This window comes from Arachis ipaensis, chromosome B9, assembly GCF_059453495.1.
Source record: "Arachis ipaensis isolate K30076 ecotype BB chromosome B9, ASM5945349v1, whole genome shotgun sequence".
Lineage (NCBI taxonomy): Eukaryota > Viridiplantae > Streptophyta > Magnoliopsida > Fabales > Fabaceae > Arachis > Arachis ipaensis.
The window spans coordinates 14,550,612-14,571,042 of record NC_142444.1 but is presented as its reverse complement, the minus strand read 5'-3'; the positions used below and the strand labels follow the sequence as shown (position 1 = coordinate 14,571,042).

At 35.6% G+C, this 20,431-nt stretch overlaps 1 non-coding gene and 1 pseudogene across 1 annotated transcript; both read right to left on the bottom strand.

Moving 5' to 3' along the window:
- Positions 1-625: 625 nt before the first annotated feature.
- On the bottom strand, positions 626-733 carry LOC148543824 (small nucleolar RNA R71). The gene has a single exon (XR_015900908.1). It is a non-coding gene; the product is annotated as a small nucleolar RNA R71 (small nucleolar RNA).
- A 17,287-nt stretch (positions 734-18,020) lies between these two features.
- On the bottom strand, positions 18,021-20,183 carry LOC107615044 (subtilisin-like protease SBT4.3 pseudogene; annotated as a pseudogene).
- Positions 20,184-20,431: the final 248 nt, after the last annotated feature.

Genomic DNA, 20,431 nt, shown 5'->3' with positions numbered 1-20,431 from the left:
TTTCTCTTCTTCTTTTCTTCTACTAACAATAAGGAACCTCTTTACTGTGACATAGAGGATTCCTCGTCTTTTCTTTTTCTCTTCTCTTTCTTATGAGCAGGGACAGAGAAAAAGGAATTCTTGTTGAAGCTGATCCAGAACCTGAAAGGACTCTGAAGAGGAAACTAAGAGAAGCTAAATTACAACAATCCAGAGACAACTTGATTGAAAATTTCGAACAAGTAAAGGAGATGGCAGCCGAACCCAACAACAATGCAAGGAGAATGCTTGTTGACTTTACTGCACCAAATTCCAATTTACATGGAAGAAGCATCTCCATTCCTACCATTGGAACAAACAATTTTGAGCTGAAACCTCAATTAGTTTCTCTGATGCAGCAGAACTGCAAGTTTCATGGACTTCCATCTGAAGATCCTTTTCAGTTCTTAACTGAATTCTTGCAGATCTGTGATACTGTTAAGACTATGGAGTAGATCCTAAAGTCCACAGGCTCATGTTTTTTCCATTTGCTGTAAGAGACAGAGCTAGAATATGGTTGGACTCTCAACCTAAAGATAGCCTGAACTCTTGGGATAAGCTGGTCACGGCTTTCTTAGCCAAGTTCTTTCCTCCTCAAAAGCTGAGCAAACTTAGAGTGGATGTTCAAACCTTCAAACAAAAAGATGGTGAATCCCTCTATGAAGCTTGGGAAAGATACAAGCAGCTGACCAAAAAGTGTCCTTCTGACATGCTTTCAGAATGGACCATCCTGGATATATTCTATGATGGTTTATCTGAGCTATCAAAGATGTCATTGGATACCTCTGCAGGTGGATCTATTCACCTAAAGAAAACGCCTGTAGAAGCTCAAGAACTTATTGACATGGTTGCTAATAACCAGTTCATGTACACTTCTGAGAGGAATCCTGTGAGTAATGGGACACCTATGAAGAAGGGAGTTCTTGAAGTTGATACTCTGAATGCCATATTGGCTCAGAATAAAATATTGACTCAGCAAGTCAATATGATTTCTCAGAGTCTGAATGGAATGCAAGCTGCATCCAACAGTACTCAAGAAGCTTCTTATGCAGAAGAAGCTTATGATCCTGAGAACCCTGCAATAGCAGAGGTGAATTACTTAGGTGAACCTTATGGAAACACCTATAATCCATCATGGAGAAATCATCCAAATCTCTCATGGAAGGATCAAAGGCCTCAACAAGGCTTTAATAATGGTGGAAGAAACAGGTTTAACAATAATAAACCTTTTCCATCATCCACTCAGCAACAGACAGAGAACTCTGAACAAAATACTTATAATTTAGCAAACTTAGTCTCTGATCTATCTAAGGCCACTGTAAGTTTCATGAATGAAACAAGGTCTTTCATTAGAAATATGGAAGCACAAGTGGGCCAGCTGAGTAAAAGGATCACTGAAATCCCTCCTAGTACTCTCCCAAGCAATATAGAAGAGAATCCAAAAGGAGAGTGCAAGGCCATTGACATAAGCACCATGGCCGAACTTGTAAGGGAAGGAGAGGACGTGAATCCCAAGGAGGAAGACCTCCTGGGACGTCCAGTGGTCAATAAGGAGCTTCCCTCTGAGGAACCAAAGGACTCTGAGGCTCATCTAGAGACCATAGAGATTCCATTGAACCTCCTTATGCCATTCATGAGCTCTGATGAGTATTCCTCTTCTGAAGAGAATGAGGATGTTATTGAAGAGCAAACTGCCAAGTTTCTTGGTGCAATCATGAAGCTGAATGCCAAATTATTTGGTATTGAAACTTGGGAAGATGAACCTCCCTTGTTCATCAATGAACTAAGTGATCTGGATCAACTGACATTGCCTCAGAAGAGACAAGATCCTGGAAAGTTCATAATACCTTGTACCATAGGCACCATGATCTTTAAGGCTCTGTGTAACCTTGGTTCAGGAATAAACCTCATGCCACTCTCTGTAATAGAGAAACTGGGAATCTATGGGGTGCAAGCTGCTAAAATCTCATTAGAGACGGTAGACAATTCAAGAAAACAGGCTTATGGACAAGTAGAGGACATTTTAGTAAAGGTTGAAGGCCTTTACATCCCTGCTGATTTCATAGTCCTGGATACTGGAAAGGAAGAGGATGAATCCATCATCGTAGGAAGACCTTTCCTAGCCACAGCAAGAGCTGTGATTGATGTGGACAGAGGAGAATTAATCCTTCAATTGAATGAGGACAACCTTGTGTTTACAACTCAAGGATCTCTCTCTACATCCATGGAGAGGAAGCAGAAAAAGCTTCTCTCAAAGCAGAGTCAAACAAAGCCCCCACAGTCAAACTCTAAGTTTGGTGTTGGGAGGCCACAACCAAACTCTAAGTTTGGTGTTGAACTCCCATATCCAAACTCTAAATTTGGTGTTGGAGAGCCTCAACAATGCTCTGAACATCTGTGAGGCTCCATGAGAGCCCACTGTCAAGCTATTGACATTAAAGAAGCGCTTGTTGGGAGGCAACCCAATTTTTATTTATCTAACAATATTTTTCTTAGTTATATGTCTTTATAGGTTCATGATCATGTGGAGTCACAAAATAAATATAGAAATTGAAAACGGAATCAAAAACAGTAGAAGAAAAATCACACCCTGGAGGAAGCATCTGCCTGGCGTTCAACGCCAGAACAGAGCATGGTTCTGGCGCTGAACGCCCAAAATGGGCAGTATCTGGGCACTGAACGCCCAAAATGGGCATCATCTGGGCGCTGAACACCAGAAATGCACCCTGGAGAGGAGCTGGCGCTGAACGCCCAGAACAAGTATGGTTCTGGCGTTCAACGCCAGAAATGGCCAGTAAATGGGCGTTGAACGCCCAAAATGGGCACCAACCTGGCACTGAACACCCAGAGTTGTGTGCAAGGGCATTTTACATGCCTAATTTGGTGCAAGGTTGTAAATCCTTGAACACCTCAGGATCTGTGGACCCCACAGGATCATCTCAGGATCTGTGGACCCCACAGGATCCCCACCTACCTCCACTCACTTCTTCTCACCCCTCTTTCACACAATCCCATAAACACTCTTCCCCAAAACCCTTCACCAATCACCTCAATCTCTCTTCCCCATCACCTCTTCACCACTCACATCCATCCACTCTTCCCCATAAACCTACCTCATAAACTCCACCTACCTTCAAAATTCAAAATCAATTTCCCACCCAAACCCACCCTACATGACCGAAACTTAACCCCCCTCCCTCCCCTATATAAAGCCTTCCATTCTTCCTCATTTTCACACAAACACAACCCTCTCTTCTCTTTTTGGCCGAAACACAACCCATTCTCCCTCTCCTCCATTTTTTCTTCTTCATCTATTCTTTCTTCTCTTGCTCGAGGGCGAGCAAAATTCTAAGTTTGGTGTGGTAAAAGCATAAGCTTTTTGTTTTTCCATTACCATTGATGGCACCTAAGACCGGAGAATCCTCTAGAAAGGGGAAAGGGAAGACAAAAGCTTCCACATCCGAGTCATGGGAGATGGAAAGATTCATCTCCAAAGCTCATCAATACCACTTCTATGATGTTGTGGCCAAGAAGAAGGTGATCCCTGAGGTCCCTTTCAAACTCAAAAGAAATGAGTATCCGGAGATCCGACATGAAATTCAAAGAAGAGGTTGGGAAGTTCTAACAAATCCCATCCAACAAGTCGGCATCCTAATGGTTCAAGAGTTCTATGCCAATGCATGGATCACCAAGAACCATGATCAAAGTAAGAACCCGGATCCAAAGAACTATGTTACAATGGTTCGGGGGAAATACTTAGATTTTAGTCCGGAAAATGTGAGGTTGGCGTTCAACTTGCCAAACATGGAAGAGAACGCACGCCCCTACACAAGGAGAGTCAACTTTGATCAAAGGTTGGACCAAGTCCTTATGGACATATGTGTAGAAGGAGCTCAATGGAAGATTGACTCCAAAGGCAAGCCGGTTCAACTAAGAAGATTGGACCTCAAGCCTGTAGCTAGAGGATGGTTGGAGTTCATTCAATGCTCAATCATTCCCACTAGCAACCGGTCTGAAGTTACTATAGACCGGGCCATCATGATCCATAGTATCATGATTGGAGAAGAGGTGAAAGTTCATGAGATTATACCTCAAGAACTCTACAAGGTGGCTGACAAGTCCTCCACTATGGCAAGGTTAGCCTTTCCTCACCTCATTTGCCACCTATGCAATTCGGCTGGGATTGACATAGAGGGAGATATCCTCATTAAAGAGGACAAGCCCATCATTAAGAAAAATATGGAGCAAGCAAGAGAGCCCATTCATAGAGCTCAAGAGGCGTATGAAGCTCATCACCATGAGATCCCGGAGATGCCTCAAATGCACTTTCCTCCACAAAACTATTGGGAGCAAATCAACACCTCCTTAGGAGAATTGAGTTCCAATATGGGACAACTAAGGGTGGAACATCAAGAGCACTCCATCATCCTTCATGAAATAAGAGAAGATAAAAAAGCAATGAGGGAGGAGCAACAAAAACAAGGAAGAGACATAGAAGAGCTCAAGGACATCATTGGATCCTCAAGAAGGAAACACCACCATCACTAAGGTGGATTCATTCCTTGTTCTTATTTCTTTTGTTTTTCATTTTCTATGTTATGTGTTTATCTATGTTTGTGTCTTCATTACATGATCATTAGTAGTTAGTAACTATGTCTTAAAGTTATGAATGTCCTATGAATCTATCACCTCTCTTAAATGAAAAATATTTTAATTCAAAAGAACAAGAAGTACATGAGTTTTGAATTTATCCTTGAACTTAGTTTAATTATATTGATGTGGTGACAATGCTTCTTGTTTTCTGAATAAATACTTGAACAGTGCATATGTCTTTTGAAGTTGTTGTTTAAGAATGTTAAATATGTTGGCTCTTGAAAGAATGATGACTAGGAAACATGTTATTTGATAATCTGAAAAATCATAAAAATGATTCTTGAAGCAAGAAAAAGCAGCAAAGAACAAAGCTTGCAGAAAAAAAAAATAGGCAAAAAAAAATAGAAAAAGAAAAAGCAAGCAGAAAAAGCCAAAAGCTCTTAAAACCAAGAGGCAAGAGCAAAAAGCCAATAGCCCTTAAAACCAAAAGGCAAGGGTAATAAAAAGGATCCCAAGGCTTTGAGCATCAGTGGATAGGAGGGCCTAAAGGAATAAAATCCTGGCCTAAGCGGCTAAACCAAGCTGTCCCTAACCATGTGCTTATGGCATGCAGGTGTCAAGTGAAAACTTGAGACTGAGCGGTTAAAGTCAAGGTCCATAGCAAAAAAAGAGTGTGCTTAAGAACCCTGGACACCTCTAATTGGGGACTTTAGCAAAGCTGAGTCACAATCTGAAAAGGTTCACCCAATTATGTGTCTGTGGCATTTATGTATCTGGTGGTAATACTGGAAAACAAAATACTTAGGGCCACGGCCAAGACTCATAAAGAAGCTGTGTTCAAGAATCATCATACTGAACTAGGAGAGTCAATAACACTATCTGAACTCTGAGTTCCTATAGATGCCAATCATTCTGAACTTTAATGGATAAAGTGAGATGCCAAAACTATTCAAGAGGCAAAAAGCTACAAGTCCCGCTCATTTAATTGGAGCTATGTTTCATTGATAGTTTGAAATTTATAGTATATTCTATTCTTTTTATCCTATTTGATTTTCAGTTGCTTGGGGACAAGCAACAATTTAAGTTTGGTGTTGTGATGAGCGGATAATTTATACGCTTTTTGGCATTGTTTTTAGTATGTTTTCAGTAGAATCTAGTTACTTTTAGGGATGTTTTCCTTAGTTTTTATGTTAAATTCACATTTCTGGACTTTACTATGAGTTTGTGTGTTTTTCTGTGATTTCAGGTATTTTCTGGCTGAAATCGAGGGACTTGAGCAAAAATCAGATTCAGAGGTTGAAGAAGGACTGCTGATGCTGTTGGATTCTGACCTCCCTGCACTCAAAGTGGATTTTCTGGAGCTACAGAACTCGAAATGGCGCACTTCCAATTGCGTTGGAAAGTAGACATCCAAGGCTTTCAAGCAATATATAATAGTCCATACTTTGCCCAAGTTTAGACGACACAAACTGGCGTTCAACGCCAACTCTCTGCCCAATTCTGGCGTCCAGCGCCAGAAACAAGCTGCAAAGTGGAGTTCAACGCCCAAACTGGCACAAAAGCTGGCGTTCAACTCCAAGAAGGACCTCTACACGTGCAACATTCAAGCTCAGCCCAAGAACACACCAAGTGGGCCCCAGAAGTGGACTTATGCATTAATTACTTACTTCTGTAAACCCTAGTAACTAGTTTATTATAAATAGGACCTTTTACTATTGTATTAGACATCTTTGAACATCTTTTGATCATCTTTGACGCCTGGTTCTTAGATCAGAGGGGCTGGCCATTCGGCCATGCCTGGACCTTTCACTTATGTATTTTTAACGGTAGAGTTTCTACACTCCATAGATTAAGGTGTGGAGCTCTGCTGTTCCTCAAAGATTAATGCAAAGTACTACTGTTTTCTATTCAATTCATCTTATTTCGCTTCTAAGATATTCATTCGCTCTTCAACCTGAATGTGATGAACGTGACAATCATCATCATTCCCTATGAACGCGTGCCTGACAACCACTTCCGTTCTACCTTCGACTGAATGAGTATCTCTTAGATCTCTTAATCAAAATCTTCGTGGTGTAAGCTAGAATGATGGCGGCATTCAAGAGAATCCGGAAAGTCTAAACCTTGTCTGTGGTATTCCGAGTAGGATTCAATGATTGAATGACTGTGACGAGCTTCAAACTCGCGATTGCTGGGCGTAGTGACAGACGCAAAAGGATAGTAAATCCTATTCTAGTATGATCGAGAACCGACAGATGAATAGCCGTGCCGTGACAGGGTGCGTTGACCATGTTCACTGAGAGGATAGGATGTAACCATTGACAAGGGTGATGCCTCCAGACGATTAGCCGTGCCGTGACAGGGCATTTGGATCATTTTCCCGAGAGAAGACCGAAAGTAGCCATTGACAATGGTGATGCATTACATAAAGCCAGCCATGGAAAGGAGTAAGACTGATTGGATGAAGATAGCAGGAAAGCAGAGGTTCAGAGGAACGAAAGCATCTCTATTCGCTTATCTGAAATTCTCACCAATGATTTACATAAGTATTTCTATCACTATTTTATTAATTATTTTCGAAAACCCCATTACTATTTTATATCCGCCTGACTGAGATTTACAAGGTGACCATAGCTTGCTTCATACCAACAATCTCCGTGGGATTCGACCCTTACTCACGTAAGGTATTACTTGGACGACCCAGTGCACTTGCTGGTTAGTTGTGCGAAGTTGTGAACCATGGTATTGGCATCATGTTTTTGGCGCCATTATCAAGGAAAGAAAGAGCGATGAATTTTACATAATCAAAGTGTAATCACAATTTCTGCGCACCAGACATCAATTCGAATTGGGGCATTTTCTGCTGGTATATAAGATTTGGTTATCCTCTTTGTATCGGAAAATGCATCAGGCAATTCATTTGCTATTCTTTGCAAATGTATAATCTTTTGAACTTCTAGTTCACATTGCCCTGATCGATGATCTAAATGCATCAACGATGGTGCATTCTAATTAAGTTCCTTTTCAGGAAACTTATTCTCTCCCTCTAATATTAGAAATTTTGATTCATCAAAATGACAATCCGCAAACCGGGCTTTAAATACATCTTCAATTTGTATCTCAAGATACCTCACTATAGAGGGAGAATCCAACATATATCTCCAATTTTCTTTGGAGTCCCATTTTAGTGCGGTTAGGTGGTGCAATGGGAACATATATTGCACACCCAAATATTCTTAAATGGGAAACATTTGGCTGCTGGCCAAAAGCTAATTGCATAGGAGAGAACTGATGGTAACTCGTTGGCCTCAAACGAATAAATGCTGCGGCATGTAAAATAGCATGCCCCCAAACTGAAGTTGGGAGATTTTTTCTCATAAGTAATGGTCTAGCAATTAATTGGAGGCGTTTAATAAGTGATTCTGCTAACCCATTTTGTGTGTGAACATAAGCTACTGGATGTTCAACACTTATTCCATTAGCCATACAATAAGCATCAAATGCTTGGGAAGTAAATTCACCAGCATTATCAAGACGAATTGCTTTGATTGGATTTTCTGAAAATTGTGCTTTTAATCGAATAATTTGAGCCAGTAATCTCGCAAACGCCAGGTTGTGAGAAGATAATAAGCACACATGTGACCATCTCGAAGATGCGTCTATCAGGACCATAAAATATCTAAAAGATCCACATGGTGGATGAATAGATCCACATATATCACCTTGAATCCTTTCTAGGAATTTAGGAGACTCAAATCCAATCTTTACTGGTGATGGCCTTAAAATTAACTTTCCCTGAGAACATGCAGCACAACAAAATTCACTAGTTTTAAGAATCTCTGGTTGTTTAGTGAATGTCCACGGGAGTTTTCAATAATTCTCTGCATCATGGTTGTTCCCGGATGACCCAATCGGTCGTGCCAAGTTATGAATTCATTTGGGCTAGTAAACTTCTGGTTTATAGTAGCATGTGATTCAATTGCACTAATCTTGGTATAATATAACCCAGATGAAAGTGAGGGCAACTTTTCTAATATAACCTTTTTATTTAAATCATGAGTTGTGATACATAAATACTCATGATTTTCCTCATTCATCGTTTCAATATGATCTCCATTTCGGCAAATATCTTTGAAACTCAATAAGTTTCTCAGAGACTTGGTAGATAATAGTGCATTATTTATTATAAATTTTGTTCCTTCGGGAAACAAAATTATAGCTCTTCCGGAGCTTTCTATCACATTGCCTGAGCTAATAATAGTATTAACATATTCTTCTTTTGGCACAAGATGGGTAAAATATATAGTACTTTTAAGAATAGTATGCGAACTTGTACTATTCGCAAGGCAAATATCTTCAGAATATGTCCTTACCATTTTTCTTCAAAAATAATAATAATAATAATAATAATAATAATAATAATAATAATAATAATAATAAAATGAGTAAAAGTACATGCACAGTAAAATTATTCACATGAATACTTAACAAACACACATATTAAATTATTTCATCATTGATCAAATAGCCAATATTTCCTTCAGAATCTTTAAAGAAATTAGATACATCATAATTAATGAGTGGTGGAATTTTCATCATTTGAAACAAAATTTGTTTCCTTTCCTTTGTCATCCTTTTTCAAGGATGCTTGATAAAGATCAACTAGGTATCTTGGGGTACGACAGGTACGTGACCAATGGCCCTTTCCACCACAACGGAAGCATTTATCCTCAATTGATTTACTTTGCCCATTGTTTCTTTCTTTATCCCACTTCTGGTGAGATCCTCTGTTTTGAACATAATTCATTTTCTTTCCATAATTTTTCTTGTTATTAAAACCTTGTCATTTACCTCTTCTGGGGTTATAATTTGCCGCATTTGCTTCAGAAAATGGGGCGGCGCCAGCTGGGCGCACTTCATGATTTCTTAAGAGCAACTCATTGTTGCGTTCAGCAACAAGAAAGCAAGAAATTAACTCAGAATATTTTTAAATTCTTTTTCTCGATACTGCTGCTGCTGCAGGAGCACAATTGAGGTATGAAAGGTTGAGAAAATCTTCTCTAACATATCGGGCTTGAGGAAGTATCACCGTCTTTTGATGATTGTACCTTTCTTCAAGGCCTTTCCACAGATCTGCAGGATCTTTTAATATGGGATATTCATTTTTCAATCATACGTCAACATGACGATGAAGAAAAATCATGGCTTTGACTTTATCCTTCTGGGATGCATTATTTTTAGCCTTAATGGTATCTTCAAGATCCATTAAATCAAGATAGATTTTAACATCTAGTATCCATGATAAATAATTATTTTCAGATATATCAAGAGCATTAAATTCAAGATGAGAGAGCTTCAACATAATAAAAATTTGTTACCTGGAGTCTTCCTAAAATTTCGTTAGAGCTTCGTGCTGATAACGTGTTGTAATATAAATAATTAAGGAAGATATAATAAATATAAAATAAGAAAGTGTAAATAAGAAACTCTAGTATTACTATTCACTACAATTACTATTACAATATAATTAATATATTAATATTGTAGTATAAGAAAGAGAGAATAGTATAAGAGAGAAAGAAGAGATTGTTGTTATTGATTGATTGTGTATGTATTCATATGGATGCATCCCCTATTTATACACATAACTTATCACCATTTTTCAACCTTTATTAAATACATTCTTTCTTGAGAATGTGAGTTTCACATAGAAAATGGACATCCACGTCCCATTCTTATCACAACAATTATTAAAACTTTTATAATTTATTTGGGTTACATTATTTTTTTTTTATTTTTTGTCAACATTTAAATTATTCATAGTCAATATTCAAAATATGTTTGAATGCATCTTTAAATACTTCTACACACGTGTGATATCATTATTCTTTTTAACTAAAATATTATATCTTAATCATATTAATTACTCAAGATAGTTGAAAACATATATTTTAGCTTTAGATAATCAAAAATTTTTTTTGAAATAAATTAAAAAAATTATTTATTTTTCTAAACAAATAATTTTAGCTTTATTTTTTGAAATACATTTTTTTAGAACTTCAAGCAAGTTTGTCCACTGCAATAGCAAATTTGCCTATTTTTATAAAGTTTGCCGACTGCATCGGCGAACTTCATGGTTTTTATAGAGTTCACCCACTGGCACGACGAAATTCATGTTAGCTCTAAAAATGCGAAATGGTCCCCTCATTTTTCACTTTTTACCCGCGTCGAACCCCTCCCTCCTTTCACTCTTTTATCTCCTTTTCACTTTCAACATATTCTCTCAAAATTCTCTCCTTTCATCTCCTCTCTTTAAATTAAATTTTAAGTAAATTATTTAAACTACTTCTTTGTTTTTAATTTATTTTTTTATATAATTATTTAGAATAAAGTTTTTGATAGATTAGTTAACATTAGATGGTATTAAATTTATAATTATATAGACTTAATTAATTAAAAATTCATAGTTTATTATTTAAAATAATTTATTGAAAAATATAAAAATAATCATTTAGAACTAATTATTCAAAAAATATAGGAATAATTATTTTAAGTTACTGATTTAGAAATTATTAGAAAAATTATTTAGAATCAATTACTTAGAGATATTTTGTTAACTATTTAGAATAGTGCATTAAATTAATATTTTTTTAATTTTATAGGTGTAGAAATTATTGATATTAATTTTATAATTATTTGATTTTAGATATTTTGATGAACCAAGAGTTAATATGTTACGAGGATACGTTGTATAGATTAAATCAGACAGAGCACATTGATGGTAAACTTGGTCAACTGGTATAATGTTTAATTTTTGAGTGTTTAATAAGGTGTTGTCGACGCATCGGAATTTACTAGCGAGACCCAACGAGTGTATTAGGAAATACCTCCGATGGGCTAGTTTCGATCATGTGGCATACATGGTTAAATGGGACCATGACTGGCCTTTGGTATCTATGTTGGTAGAGAGATGGTGGCCAGAGTCTCATACATTTCATATACCATGTGGTTAGATAATAATTACCCTATAGGACGTAGAATATCATATGGGTCTGAATGTTGATGGAGACTCAGCTAGTGGTTGCGTTGGTGGTTGGAAGTAGTACTATAACAGGCGTTCTATGTAGGACCTGTGTCAGCAGCTACTAGGACATGTACTAGGTCCGAACTACAGACATGGTCAGAATAGGTGGACCGTCAACTTATCGTGGTGCAGAGACACTGTTTGTGGGGAGTTGGCTGAGGATACGACAGATGAGCGACTACCGAAGTACTCCCATGGTGTGGGTTCATTATGCAGATCTTATTAGGGGTATGTTATTTCCAGATGCATCTTACTCTCATGTGCATATGAGGTGGTTATCTCTGTTGGAGGACCTGGATTGCTGTGGTCGATTGTCTTGGGATTCAGTTGTTCTTACATGATTGTACCGCCAAATGTGTCATGCTACGAACTATAGGCAATAAACTTTGGGTGGATACGAAGGGTTGCTTCTATTATTGGCATATCATCGCATCCCAAGTTGTCGGCCCTCTGGTTTTGATCAGTGATGATTTTCGTTGATGGAGAGGTACGATGTGCATTTAGAAAGTGTTTTTTTCGTTTTCATGCAAGTTAGTGTAAAATACTATTTATTATTGTGTGAACTTTAATGTTGCAATGTATGACAGGTGAATAGGTCACATGTTCTGCAATGGCACTGCGGAGACTAGACTTCGATCTTGGAGGCAGGTTCTAAAAGACATCAGCATCTACCAGGCATGTGATAAGTGTTAACAATAAAGTTAAATACGTAGTTATGTCGAACGGATTTTGACTCATGTTTGTAATATTTTTTAGGTCGACTGAACTCCATATGATGACCCTTATATTGAGGAGTTGATCCTAGCGTGAGTCATACATGGTGAGCCATCGTATGCTGCCTAGATCCTTGTATTGCTGTTAACTCCTCCACTGTAAATGTTGTTCTTGAATGATCAAATTGGTAAACATTCATCGTGTTCACGTGCTTGGAGTTGAACTCAATAGTTTTCACAAGTGTTTGTGAGAATTCATCCCCCACTTGAACTTGTGATTGAGCTTCCGTGCCCTTCCTTGCGAAAAGCTCAACCAATCGAAAATAAGTTGACTTCACAAGAGCAGTTATTGACAGGTTGCGTGTGGCCTTCATGATAGCATTCATGCACTCAGAAATATTCGTAGTCATGTACCCGAACATGCGGCCTTCATCACCATACTGTGCCCGTTGTTCATGTGGTATTTTTTCGAGCCAGTTCGTGATTGTCACATTCTCCTCCCTCAATCTATCGAAGTAATGAGTGAATTCTCGACGTGACTTCAAATATGTTGTGTTAACCAAGACCTTCTTCAAATCTTTGTTCTTAAAATGTATCATAAAGTTAGCCATAATATATCTTGTACAAAATGCTTGATAAGCATTCGGAGATTTTCACCCACTACCATCGGCATTTAAAGCAACATCAATGGATTTGTATCTGTGTGAGATGACCAAAAGGCCTGGCTAAGTCGTCACTTGTTCCCTGAGGAGGTTGGACAAAAAGAATGACCAGACCTCCTTTGTCTTTTCCTCGACCATGGCAAATACAATGGGCAATATGCTTGAATTACCGTCTTGGGCAATAGCCATCAATAGAATCCTTTCGTATTTGCTATACAAATGAGTGCCATTAATCGAGATAAGTTGCTTGCAATGCTTGAAAACTTCTACACAAAGGGGAGAACATCTAAGACACACGATGAAACATGGCACTATCATCATCACCAGGCCAACGTTGTGTTACAAGTTCCACCCATGTACCTGAATCAATAACTTCGTTAGGACATGTTAAAATATAATGAACGACAAGTGATGTGCTAAATGCAATACAATCAATCTTATCGGATAGGTACATCTGCGTTGCAAATACCACCTAGGAAGCTCGTTATACGATGCTTCCCAATCACCACAGATCTTTGCAATCACTCTCTGCTTTGCAAGTCAAACTTTTCTATAAGATGTCTTGTAACTAAAGTGATTCTCAATAGCTCCTTGGAAAACTCTTATGCTGATAGTAGGATTTGCCTTCACCATAAAGAATATGTGTTCAACTATCACCTTCCAATCCAACCCTCTATAGTCCTAGCCTAATGTTGTTTGCATGCAAAAATTAATGGGTATTATTGTATCTCCTAACCTCCCATTTCTCCTGCTTTCGACGATATGCAATGCGTATGTTCCATTGACATCCTAACCCAACCTGAGTGCAGTGTACATCATACTTCAACTGGTCATTCTCCAATATCTTATACTCCACAGTCCTCTTGATGTTATACATCTTTACCACCATCATAGCTTCTTCTTTGTTGTCGAACTGTTGCTAAATCTCAAACTCTTGTGTTGGATCATCCTCGGGCCCTCCCTGACCAAAGGACCATCTACATTCATTGTGTCAAGGTTCAACATGGAATAGTGCACAAAATGATCATATGGTCTAGAAATAGCAGGCTGAGTTAGCACAACTTGTGACACTGTGAAGTTGTTTAACTCTTTATCTTCCTCATCAAGTATGTCCATTGGTTCGACATCTACATCTTCATCGTCAGACACAGGGTGAGCTTGTTAATGATCCATCGTTGGGTCTTTAACTAACCGTAGAATCATCATGACTTTAATGATCTGCTTCCAACACACCATCATTATAATTCCCAGGATTTGACTTCTCTTGACTCTCCTCGAAAGGCATGTTCAAATCAACCATCAGACTTCTAATGTTTGTTCTGACTGCTACAGATGATTCATTTTCATCACCCACTTTCAACGAAGTCGTTGGACATATATCAACCAAAAACACAAATAATTCCAGCAGATGAATATTTGAAAAATAATTGTGTAAACCCCTATTTAATTGTATGTCTTCGTCATTACGTATTTGATACCTTGGTCAAATAAAAAATTGTTAAAAGTCATGTTTACATATAAAAATATTATAACAAAAATTTTGACAAAAAATAAGAAAATAAAAAAAATAAAATACCTTTTGTAAATTAAAGTGTTATCCACTTCCATCGGATATCTGTAATAGATTTTTCTCACCATGTTCATGTGTTGACCAATCACATGTACTATACAATTTTCAATGTCACCACCTCTCTCACTTCATTTGGCAAGTATAAAAAGGTTGGTTGTGCAGAACTAAATATACTAGATCTATCTTTATCAAATACAATTTCACCATCATAATAAATTGATAATAATAGTATTCCATATAAGGTGAATGTAGATGTGAATGAAGGAAACTCGGTGTATGTGGATTTATATTATAGGTTGGAGAAAGTTTGTTGCGCCAAGCAAAGTTCATGATGCAGTGAGCAAATTTCATAAAAATAGACAAACTCGTCATTACCGTGGACAAATTTGCTTCAAGCTCTAAAAAAATGTATTTCAAAAATAATGATAAAATTATTTGTTTTGGAAAATAAATAAATTTTTTTAATTTATTTCAAAAAAATTTTCTTAATAATCATTAGTCAAAATTAATCAGTAATTGCTCCGATAAAATCACTGAATACTAAATTATTAGTTTAACCAATTACTTAAATTTAAGTAAATAAATATAAATATAATATATTAAGCAATTATATTTAAATTATAGTTTAATTAAATATTTTATCGAGCTTATATAATTATTAGAAAAATGATATGTAAATATCTTTTTATATACTTCTTTTACACATTTTTTATGAAATATATAAAAAGAATAATATTGCAGTAGATAGTAAAAATTATTTTTTTGTTAAAAAAATCCAAAAAAAGAATTGCCATGTCAATGTACATGTTTTATCTTTTTTTTTTACCAAATAAATTTTCATATAAAAGTGATGATAATGTAAAAAAAAGGTCAAAATTTATCTTATTTAATATTTATTAATTGTCACAATATATTAAATAAAATAAATTATAATTATTTTTAGTTAATTTTTTTAATTATCAAATATTTTTGTAAAAATGACATATATAACATTATTCTAATTATTAATTAAGACTTAGAAGCATAATGACCGACTTAGCTAGGTGATATGTGATGTCAGATATGGAGGATTGGAGGCAGTGGCAGAATTTGAAATAAAATTTTGGGGGACTAGATAGAAAATAATTGTCAAAATATTTTTGATATGAATTTCATTTAAGATAAGCTCGTCTAATCTTATTTCTTTAGTATGGGTGATATTGCCAAATTTAAAGTCGTTTTTCAAAATCTTGTTTCAAAAAGTTAAGGTTAAAGTAATCAGATGTAACTTTTTGAACTTTTGAAGGTTATACCTCACTTTTTTCGTGATTCATTAAAGTAGAAGAATTATCTATAGGTGTTGATATTGTAAAAGTTATATGTTCTCCTTTTTAAATATTAGCCTTCTTCTTAAAAAATGTATCAATTTTTTTATTTTTTATTATTATTTTATATAAAAATTTGAATATATATATCCTGTAAAATATGTAAAGAAGAAGTTAGAAGAACAAATATTAAAATTTATAATATTTATTGATTTTTTTATCAATTTATACAAATACAATAATATTAATACTTATTGAATATTCTATTATTTTTTATTATATAAAAAATTAAATTAAATAAATAGTAAAATATAAAATAATATTAAATTAAATAAATAAAAATATCTAATTTTTTATATTTGAAGTTAAAGATAAAAAATTATTATTTATTAAACTTATTAGATACTTTAAGTCATAATAAAATATTTAAATCAATTAAATTATTTTTTATCTTTAAAAAAATATTACTAAATTTTTTATAAAAAATTTGAGAGAATTATAATTCTCTTGTCTAAACTAAGTTCCATCGCTGAGGGAGGTAAGGCAATGGCCTCAAGTTACATGGAGTGAACCGCTTCATCTGAAGAAAAGTTACCGTTCATGCAAACCAACTAGTTTTCTTTAGGTTTGACCAATTTGACTGGATTAAATTCAATTGAAGTTACGGTCTATGTAAATGAACCGATTTTCACCAGATCTGGCATAACTAACTTTCGATCAAATTATCCATCCAATTCAGTTCGATTTTCGATAAATATGAAATCCTTAAAATTAGATCCGAATTGCAGTTAGTTCACAGTACTCTTAAGAAAACAAAAATATCAATAAAAATTTATTTTATTTAATATTTATTAATAAAGATGTTTTCATAAAAATGCATATTTTGTAAAGACGTTTATTGGATGTATTAATGAATAGATTATTTTTAAATTTCTTAACAAATTAGAATAAAACCGATTCATTTTATAACAATAACAATAAATTCAATTTTTTTCAGGAATCTATTTGTATTTTTAAATTTTTAGGAATTTAAATATCTGCAAAACAAAAAGTCAGAGATAAATTTATTTTTTTATCAAAAAATTTAAGGATATTCTATTTAGATTGTGTAATTCGATCGGATCAAATCAGATCTAATAATTATAATGCAGATAATTGGATTTATTATTGTTGCTATAATAAACTAATTTTATTCTGATTTATTAAAAAATAAATTATTAATCAATTTAATAAAGATGTCCAATAATTCAATAATAACATGACACATAAATATCTTAAAAAAAAGTCTTCTGCTGTCAAATATTTTTGAAAAAAAATAATAAAAAATACAGGTTTATAGAATCTTAAATTGTGTTGTCTCAGTCTAATAGAATCTAAAAAGTCATAAATTTTATGAATTTTACTTTAATGCGTAGAATTTTATACGATTATTCAATTAGATTCATGCATTTGGATGAGTTTTTAAATCAACTGAAGTTACGGTCAATGTAAATGAACCGATTTTCACCATAACTAACTTTTCGATCAAATCATCCATCAAGTTCAGTTCGATTTTTTTTTTTTTTTGGTGACTTGTTCAGTTCGATTTTCGATAAATATGAAATTCTTAAAATTAGATCCGAATCAAAGTTAGTTCACAGTATTGTTAAGAATTGTTAAGAAGACAAAAAATAACAATTAAAATTTATTTTATTTAATATTTATTAATTATTATAATAATTAATAAATACTAAATAAGATAAATTATGAGTGTGTTTTGCTGTCAAATATTTTTAAAAAGGAAAATAATAAAAAATGCAGGTCCATAGAATCTTAAATTGTGTTATCTCAATCTAATAGAATTTAAGAAGTCATAAATTTTATTTTAATGCATAGGATTTTATACAATCATTCAGTTAGATTCATGCATTTTGATGAGTTTTTAATATTGTGAATAAAATCAAACAGTTAAATTTTTATCTTTTAAATAATAAATTTAAAAATTAATCACTTTACTGATTTTAGAATATACGATCCATTGTAATCATAACATTACACGAAAACTAAATTATCATATTTTATTCCATGTCACATTTATTATAGTAATGGTACCGAGACATCTATAACAATTGGGCTTCGAACATGATGGGTCCCATCTGACCATACTATGGATGAGATAACCACAGTTTCATGTGGTATCTTACCAACAACCTTCACTACAAATGATTTTTTCTTGTTTAATGCTTTGAAGGATAAAACCCTTGGTTTCACCGTGACGTTAACTTGTGGATTCGGTGTGATTGTTACGCTATAACTTGAGTTGGCTAAACCAACATTTGTAACAATTCTACCAAACCTGACATTAAAAGGCACCATGGGCCGAACATGAGCTGCAAAAGTTGGATAATTTAAATTTCTTACCAATGATCGATGTGCAGCTCCCTTGCACGGATTCAGCTCTCCAGATATCACTTTAATTGTGCGATTATGATACCCTAAGTTACACAGCATTTGCACATAATCTTCCTTGTTAATGTCATAAACTAGTCCAGGGTTGATTGCGAGCATTGGATTGGCTTGTCCAGATCCATATGCATATTCTCCCACATCTTCCACCGAACTCCTAACCATGGGTTTTGCTGACGTCATAATAGCAGATTTAATTGCCGCAGGTGACCAATGAGGGTGAAAACTTTTCACATATGCGGCTATTCCAGAAACATGAGGACAAGACATTGAAGTTCCGCTTAGAATATTGTAATGTACAGATCTATTATCCGTACTAGGATCTCCTGTTGGTGAACCAATTGGCGAATAAGCAGCCAAGATATTAACCCCTGGGGCACTTATATCAGGTTTCAAGATCTCTGAAATTGTAGGGTTTGGTCCACGGCCAGAAAATGCTACCACTTTAGGAGCATTACGATCTTGAGCGCTCTTACTCTTGAGTATCTTAGCTCTTGGATTTTTTGTTGAGTTTTTATAGGATTTAACAATGGCATAATCTTTTGGCAGCAATGTGACTGAAGGCATTAGAGAGTTAGAAGCCACGTTATCAAGATCAGATGCTTTTCCAATTGCACCAGCTGCACCAGAAAGGAGTACATCTTTTTCTAGATAATAGTCACACAAAATTATCTTTCCTTTCACCGTTTTTTCATCCAAGCATGCACATTGATCATCGGATTTGTCAAAACAGCCCCTTTTGCCGTTGCTCAAGGCTATAGGAATTTTTCTTCTCTTTGGCTCGAAAGGATTAATAACCGGGATCCCGGTCAACACTTTTCCATTTCCAAGAACGACCTTATCAACGATTTTCCGATCCATAGTGTTTGCTGCGACGGTTATCAACCATGGCGCAACGCTTGCTACGGTGCCAGGTAAAGGACCAGAATTTCCAGCGGATTGGACTACAACTACTCCTTTGGCCACTGCATGAAATGAACCGATGGCAACTGAATCTGTGTCAAGGCGTAGGGCAATGGTCCCAGAAAGTGAAATGGAGATGACGTCAACTCCGTCAGCAATTGCGTCATCAAAGGCAGCTAAGATGTCGTGGTCTTCACACCCTGCATCGCTGCATACTTTGTAAGCAGCGATTCTTGAAGAAGGAACTGCTCCTCTCGCTGTGCCTCCTGCAATTCCATAAAAGCCGCCATTGTGAACGTTGTTTCCGGCTGCCGTTGATGCTGTGTGGCTTCCATGGCCATTATTGTCTCTGGCAGAGTTCTCTACGTAGAATCTTGCTCCGATTAACTTCTTGTTGCATGTGAAGTTCAAGCCACCTGCACATTTACCCTTCCAATGTTTCGGAACAGGCTTTCTGATACCTTTGTCGCTGAAGCTTTCCGATTCCGGCCAAACCCCGGTGTCGAATAATCCAACAACGAGATTAGTTTCTACTGTTTGATGCCCTTTTGGTGCCTTTGGAAGTCCCAAGAAATCCCAAGATCTTGTTGTTTGGGTTTGGAGAGTCTTGCTTGGGAAAACTGAAACAACACCTTCCATTTCGGTTAACTTTGCCGCTTGCTGATTCGTGAGCATGGCGGCAAAACCGTTAAAGCTCCTCTTGTAGCTACGGACTAAGGATTTTGTTGGGTTGCTGCCATCAAGAACTTGTTGCAGCATATTAAGATGGTGAGAGGTGGGAGAATAAGAAGTTTTTGTTTCAGGTAATGAGCCCAAATAAACAATATGAAATTTTGGATAACCATCATCGTCGTTAGCATTACAAAGAGAAAGCGTGAATGCTAGAGTGATCACCACACTACGCACAACAAAATTGAGCTTCACCATTGTTTGAAATGTTGACAAGAATGTGTGTCTACTTAGCTTTTATATATACAATTTTGACACACTCTTCCTATAAAATAATTTTCTATGTGCTTCTAATTCATTAATTGTGTGGATATTAAATACAATTATAAAATATTTTAAGATATATATCTATTATATATGTTAGTGTATATTAAAATCAGTAATTAAAATTAATTATCAGTATAAATATA